The 6,763-nt window shown below is 37.4% G+C and overlaps 1 long non-coding RNA gene across 1 annotated transcript; it reads left to right on the top strand.

Moving 5' to 3' along the window:
* The first annotated feature begins 5,700 nt into the window (after nucleotides 1-5,700).
* LOC115575311 (uncharacterized) lies at nucleotides 5,701-6,218 on the top strand. Its single transcript, XR_003982653.1, has 3 exons — nucleotides 5,701-5,741; nucleotides 5,830-5,868; nucleotides 6,186-6,218. It is a non-coding gene; the product is annotated as an uncharacterized LOC115575311 (long non-coding RNA).
* Nucleotides 6,219-6,763: the final 545 nt, after the last annotated feature.

The following is a 6,763-nucleotide window of genomic DNA, read 5'->3' as shown; positions in this document are numbered from 1 at the left end:
GTTTAACAGGTGGTGGATCTGTTATTCTTTAAGGGTTAATTCCTCTTCAGGATAAATAGTTTGCATCCTTTTGTCTGTTTTCAGTGTTTGCAAGTCACAAGTGAAAAAAGGTTAAGCTTTCTTGTAGGTCCTACGGGAATTTGTGGAAGTGTGATTTGCAAAACATGATAATAACACAATACAACACAATAATGCCATATGAAAGTGGTCAAATCATTTTAAAAAAAAGCACTGTATGTATGTTTTGTTTTTAGGTAAGTTATCATTACAAAGGATCACACCTCAAGCTATCTATCACTGTTAAGGACTCACAAGTGATGTTGTGAAACACCCTGTGTTTTTAAGTGTTATAAGTGGCTCACCTCGTATGCCCTGTTGTGACAACTGAAAATCAGTTAATTGTCTAGTGCAGATGAGAGTTGGTCAAAACACCAAGTTCGACACAATATTTCTTTTCCAGAAGTTCCTTCATTGCTTGCAAGCAAGAGTCACACATCAGCAGCACATAGATGTTGACTGAGAAGAGAAGAGTCTCCTCAGTCGTTTAGAGTTGTAAAAATCCAATACACACAATTGTAGAGGTCACAAGGTTACATCTGGACCACTAAGAATAACACTCCCATTATCTTCACTTCCTCCACAGGTTAACATAAATTCAACATGCATGTCGACCCATGATTTTATGTTTCATATATCAAACATGATCAGAACACAAATGAGGAGTGACATAGAAGGTCACAGAAATACTCTTCAGGATGAAGTCCTTGGAGTCCTTGAACAAGAGTCTGTTGTCTGAAGCTCTGAATCCATAAAAAAACTGTCACATGACATAAACCATGAGAGGTCCATAGCCACAATGTTTTCAATCTTAACACATCTATATACTTGTTAAGTTTCATATGCAAGAATAACCTATCAATATAACAAAAGGACATTTGGGAATTTCCCTTACAGCCCAATGGGTTATTTCCTCTTCAGGATAAATGTTTTGTATTCTATTTGCATGAGTTTGTCTGTCTTTGCATCAGTGCTAACACTGCTGTAGATACAATGCATCAAAGTATGAGTACACATTTTATGAACAATTTCAACACACAAATGGCCTCAGAAAGAAAAGGTCTAGAGTGCTCAAGAAACAAAATGTGATGAATGTGCTCTTTGGCCGGGAGTACTGAAGTTCAAATCAGCACTTTAGTATTACCGAATATATAAGGAAGATTTTAGTTGTGTTGCGACGATTATTTTTCAGAAAAGCAACCTGTGTTTAAAAAGAGAATATATCCTTTTAAAAAAAGCCTTTATTGAGATGACTATTAAGGTCATCTCATGGCCCTATAAAGGCTTTTTATTAGGCCATCCCAATAAAAAACCTTTATTGAGCTCAACAAATTCCAGAAACCATTTCAACCTCATGTTAACCATATCATGGTCTTTCTGATGAAGCAGACCTTTTGGAACCATGTGACCTAAAGCTTTCTTTTTATAAGATATCAGGTGTGAATGTATGTATGTGGGTTGACTTTTGTGCCTCTGCCAAACACAGAGGAGAGATATTAGAGTCACTGCAGCAGCAGAGCCATAACATCTTTGCTTTTTTGACATCACACTTGTTAGAAATGCTGCCTGTTGCTTTCTGACTGTGGAGACTGAGAAGCCAAACACTGGTCAGCAGAGGGAGCTATTCTCCCAGAGATGGAGACAGAACACACCAGCTCACCTCCTGCATGGAGGACACAGTTCTTTTATCTATTATTCTTTACTTTATTTTGTTGATGGGTTTTTTCATCCCATTTCAGCTACCTTGCCTGTACAGTAATTAACAGTATTGTATATTAGATAACATCAAGACACAAGCAAAGTGTTTCTATTTGAGCTCAATATTTAACAACTGTAAGTGTATGTATGCAGATTCTCATGTCATAGTCAAACTAAAGGCTTTTGTACTACATCATCTTCTTTGAGCTTCATAGAGAGTTACAACTCATTTATTATCTGTCTGGTCATCAGCGTCACTGTTTTGTCTCATAGACTTCAGCTGCAGCCAACGTTTGTTTTCAGCATAAAGTCTGGAAAAAAAAAAAGTACATTACCTGTTCAGCACCAAACAACAAACAGACACAGTTAGCAAGCAGCTGGAAAACATAAGCCTTTGGGAAACATTGAAGCATTGAACTTTATTTACTGATGAGTATATGATTCAATTTCATTTTACGTACATTTTCCAGATTTTATTTTATTACATTCTCTATTTGATTTCACCATGTAAAGTACTGTTGTAGTAGTTTATTTTCTTTCTTTAATGAGCCCTCAATAACCTTAAATAAAGAAAACACTTACGGTAGCATACAGGCTTGTAGAAACCAAATACTGTGAAACAAATAAAGAACTCTTGACGCCCTCTACACAATGCAGCTTATCATTGTGGCATTAAGTCTGAATGTGAAGAGTTTAGATTCAGAATGCAAGACGATGATAGTTCTCCCAACATTCAGTTTGAACCTAGACTTCTGTTAGAAGTAAGATGAACCAATCTTGTTTACGCAAATTATACAGCTGCTTTGAATAATAATCTAGGATATTAAATGGTTTAAAATATAGAAAAACACACTTTCACTTAACACCATCCCATACAGCCAGCACGAGTCCCCAGTGCACCAATAATTAGACAACCCTCTTGGAGATTATTTCCTTTTTATATTACTTTGTGCTTCAACTCCACTCCATTAACACATCTGTATTAAATTGAATTGATCATGCTGAACCTGCTTGATGAGCAGAGAGGACATAACGTTGGCGATGGGTGGAGACGATATAAAAGGAAGAGCTCAGAGTTCATCAAGCACAAGAGTCATGTTTGTTCATGAAAGAGGAGCAGACTAAATGTAAGTACAATAACATCAATGCATCACTTTCAAAACTTAGAGTTAATCTAAAGTTAAACATTAGGATAATATGTAAGAAACTTACTGTGTTATCTATTTATTTGTAATAACCATGTCATTTATGTAATATAGATTTATTGTGTGTACATAATGTTGCTATCTCAAGTATCCTTTTTTAAAATCTGCATTCTGTAAAGCTCAGCCCCTTTATGTCCTTTATTGCAAAGCTTTTATAGTGGTAGGAGTTAGCGAAGAGTAAAACATTATTATTAATGCTTTCAGTTCAGCAGGTGTTTTCAGTTGTTATAGAATTACATCATTTAACATCTATTAAATGTTCTTTTTTATTAAACATGGAAATGGAAAACAGCATTTTTACAAAATTGACTTTTTGATCCACAAATGAACCACAAATTATTGCAGTGAAATTGTATTATGATTCTTTTCCTTCTAGTTGCTGTTGATCATGGATGATTTTGTCCGTAACAAATTAACTGAGTGGGGCCTCAGTGAATATATCCAAAAATTTGAAGGTAAAGTATTTCAGTGGTTCTTTGTTTATTTTATTGGTGCTGGCTCAGAACTGGCATAACATGACAAGTATGACACAGAGCAGCAAAGTTCAAAATCATTCATTCAAAACTAACAGAGGTTGAAACCAGTTAGGTGAACAGAAATGCAACATTACCCAGGTACGAGACAATGAAAAAAAGGCCCAGAATCTGAGGGGTTCGGGCAAGCAGGATGAAGATAAACGGGAAACAATGAACGCTGGACAGTCTGACGGAGGGCAAGATGAAGTGGGCCAGTGTCAGTACTTGACTCACAGTGTTTCATCCATTCAAATTTTTTTGTTTTGTGAGTGGCATACATGGACTGCAACTTGCATTCTTGTTTGACAACCCTGTGTTGTATAAATGTAAATAAATGAGCCTTGTACTTTGCACTGAGGTAATCAGGAGGAATGAGGAGTAAGTGGCTGGAGCAGGTCATGTGATGAAACTGGCGGGAGCAGGGTTAAGCGAGGGAAGGAGGGTGTGGCTGGATCGGTGGTGAGGGGAATATGTGACAATTATCCATTATTGATTTGACTGCCCATATCTGAGACATCTACTACAGACATAAAAAAAAAAGCTGGAACATATTTTTGCAGTTTTGACATTTTAAGAATATAGGACAGATCAGTGTTAATCAATTTTGGCAATTCTTGTCTGTGTTCAGACTGCAGAACCGCTCACAGTAAAGACTTTGAAGAGGAGCACTTAATAAACTTGAGAGCAGCACTGAAATCAAGACTGAAAAGTGACAAATACTTAAAATACAATCAAATGAATAAGCAATCCGCTGGTTCTGTCAGGCTGTAGCACTTTTAGAAATTATTAAAGGTCCCATATGATGGAAAACACGTTTTTTTTCTGGTCTCTACATATATAAACTGGTCCTCCCTTAGCCTGCAAACTCCCAGAAAGAGGAAAACAAGCGATTCCTGCATGGTCTCTGCAGCCCACCCACTGGGAAAACGGCGCTCCTACAGGCTGTTCAGATTCTGCTCCTTCCGTTACATAACGTTAGGTCGGCCTCGCATGGTGATAGGTGATATCTGAGAGGGGGGCGTTCCTCCCCGACGTGAAGTTCAGTGTGTCCAGCGGTGAGATAGCAGTGTTTCGCAATGTCATCGCTCAGAGCTTGACACACTAATTGTTCTGTTGTTGGTTGTATAAATCAATATCAGTGCCTATATTCTTGGCCAATTAGTTAGCTCCGCTTCAGTCTGCTATGCAATGGCGTCTGAAGCGAGATTAAAGTTAATAATATTACGAGGGAGCTTGGTTGTCACAGTAAAAAATCTGGAAACGTGCAGACTGGAGACAGAGACTGTGCGAACAGTGTCCAAAAGTTTGGAGACTGTGTTGGAGACAAACACAGCTTTGGCTAGCTGTTAGCCATTAGCTACATGGTAGTAACTGTAACAACACATACGAATAAACTAACATTATTCAGAAACCCTAACCATTCTGAAACATCCCACTGCAGCCACAGAGTCTGCAGAGACTCTCCTTCTGGGTCCGATTCTGGGTCAAACTGGTATGGTTGAATAAAAAAAATCTCTGCGAGCCATAGCGTTACATCCACCGTAAAACATTAGCGCATGCTACAGCTAACGAAAGCAGCATTCTCTCCCTTAGAGTGGCGTAGCAGGCAAGGCTCTCCAAGTAGGCGTTGACAGATGGCACTAATTAGCATTTAAAGGTGCAGGCACAGAAACAGCCTGCTCTCAGTAGAGCTCAGTAGAGCGACTTTTAGACAGCAGAAATTCAGGACCACGGATGGGTTTGGGGCAATGCATATCGAATACAGAGTTGTTGGACCTCTTACAGCTGTGTGAAATTGATGAAAAACAGTATAATATGGGACCTTTAAATCAAATGCTGTTGCACCATTTATTAAACACATTTCTGCTGCAATTTTAATCATTCTCATTTCTGCATGACTAAAATTCATATGAACATTTTTGGATTACAGATGAAGGCATAGATAAGGAAAGTTTTTACTGCCTTGATTTTCAAGATATTGCCAACTTGATACCAAAAGTGGGACGAATGGCAATATTCAAGAAAAGATTCAAGTTGTTAAAGGTAATGTTCTGCACCATGAAAATATTTGACTGTATTTGTTCTCATTAATCTCACTTAAAGATATATATTTTATTCATCACTAACAGGAGCATCAACAATGCTCAATAATGATGCTTACAGGCAGAGATATAATACTGGAAACATTCTGGATTGCAACTATTTTGTTTTGTTTTAGGGAGAAGAAAACACAACATACCAGGAATCAATTGACTCTCCTCCTCAGGTAAATTACTGCAACTGGAGTTTGACACAATTTTGTATCTTTGTATATTTTTTATCACATTCACACAGGGTTTTATTTGTATTTGCAGTTTCAACAAGAGAATGAAGAAGCAGTTGAATCAGATCAGGTAAAGATCACTCTGGATTTGACAGGAATGAAATCAGTGAACATGCCTCTCCTCCTCATGCTTATGCAAATAAGTATGAGGAAAAAAATCATTGTTGACTTAAGAAGTGGACAAGTGATCACTTATTATCTCCTTCCTGGTTTCTACTTCAAAGCGTTTTGTCACATTCATCCCAGATTAGCTGAGAACACAAATACAGAGATTGTTGTTTGAATGAGATTTTTGTTCAAGCCTGAAGACCCCTGTTAGAAGGAAAAGGCCTGTGTTAATATCATTTCCAGATCAAAAAAACAGTCAACATTCTTATTTATTCACAGCTTTTGCCATCCACCAGTGCCACAAAGGATAATGGTTGGTATCAGTTTAGTATCTTGTCGATTACGTGAAGAGTTTATGTTGATGTTTTAAAGGTAGAGATACTGTGTCTTTTAGCTGTGACCAAGCCAGATTTTAATATCTTGACAGGAACATTTAACAAATGTTTGTTTTTTTAAATGTCATACATTTTGTATGTAAAAAAAAAAAACAATAAGGAAAGAGACAGCTGGATCTTCAGGGCAAGTCCAGCAAATGGCTTTCACCACCTAGAAAACGCCAACGTGACAGTGGACCAGGATCATATACAGGTATTTAAATCAATTTTTAAACAATTAAAACATACAATATTGTGAAAAGCTGTAATGTAATAATTGGCCAATACTTCTGATCTCAACACCCCAAACAGTTGAGAGCATACATTTTATGAACACCTTTCATCATCATACATCATGTTTTGAACCCAGACAACCTTGTATCATGTGGCCCAAGTGGCCACAGTATGAGCCTGATGATACACTCTAAGGCATCCTAAATCCAGTACCGCTTTGCATTCTTACAGAAGCAATCATATTGTCTG

Source organism: Sparus aurata, chromosome 23 (genome assembly GCF_900880675.1).
Source record: "Sparus aurata chromosome 23, fSpaAur1.1, whole genome shotgun sequence".
NCBI classification, from domain to species: domain Eukaryota; kingdom Metazoa; phylum Chordata; class Actinopteri; order Spariformes; family Sparidae; genus Sparus; species Sparus aurata.
The sequence above is the reverse complement of the archived record's forward strand: the minus strand, read 5'-3'. Positions and strand labels throughout refer to the sequence as shown.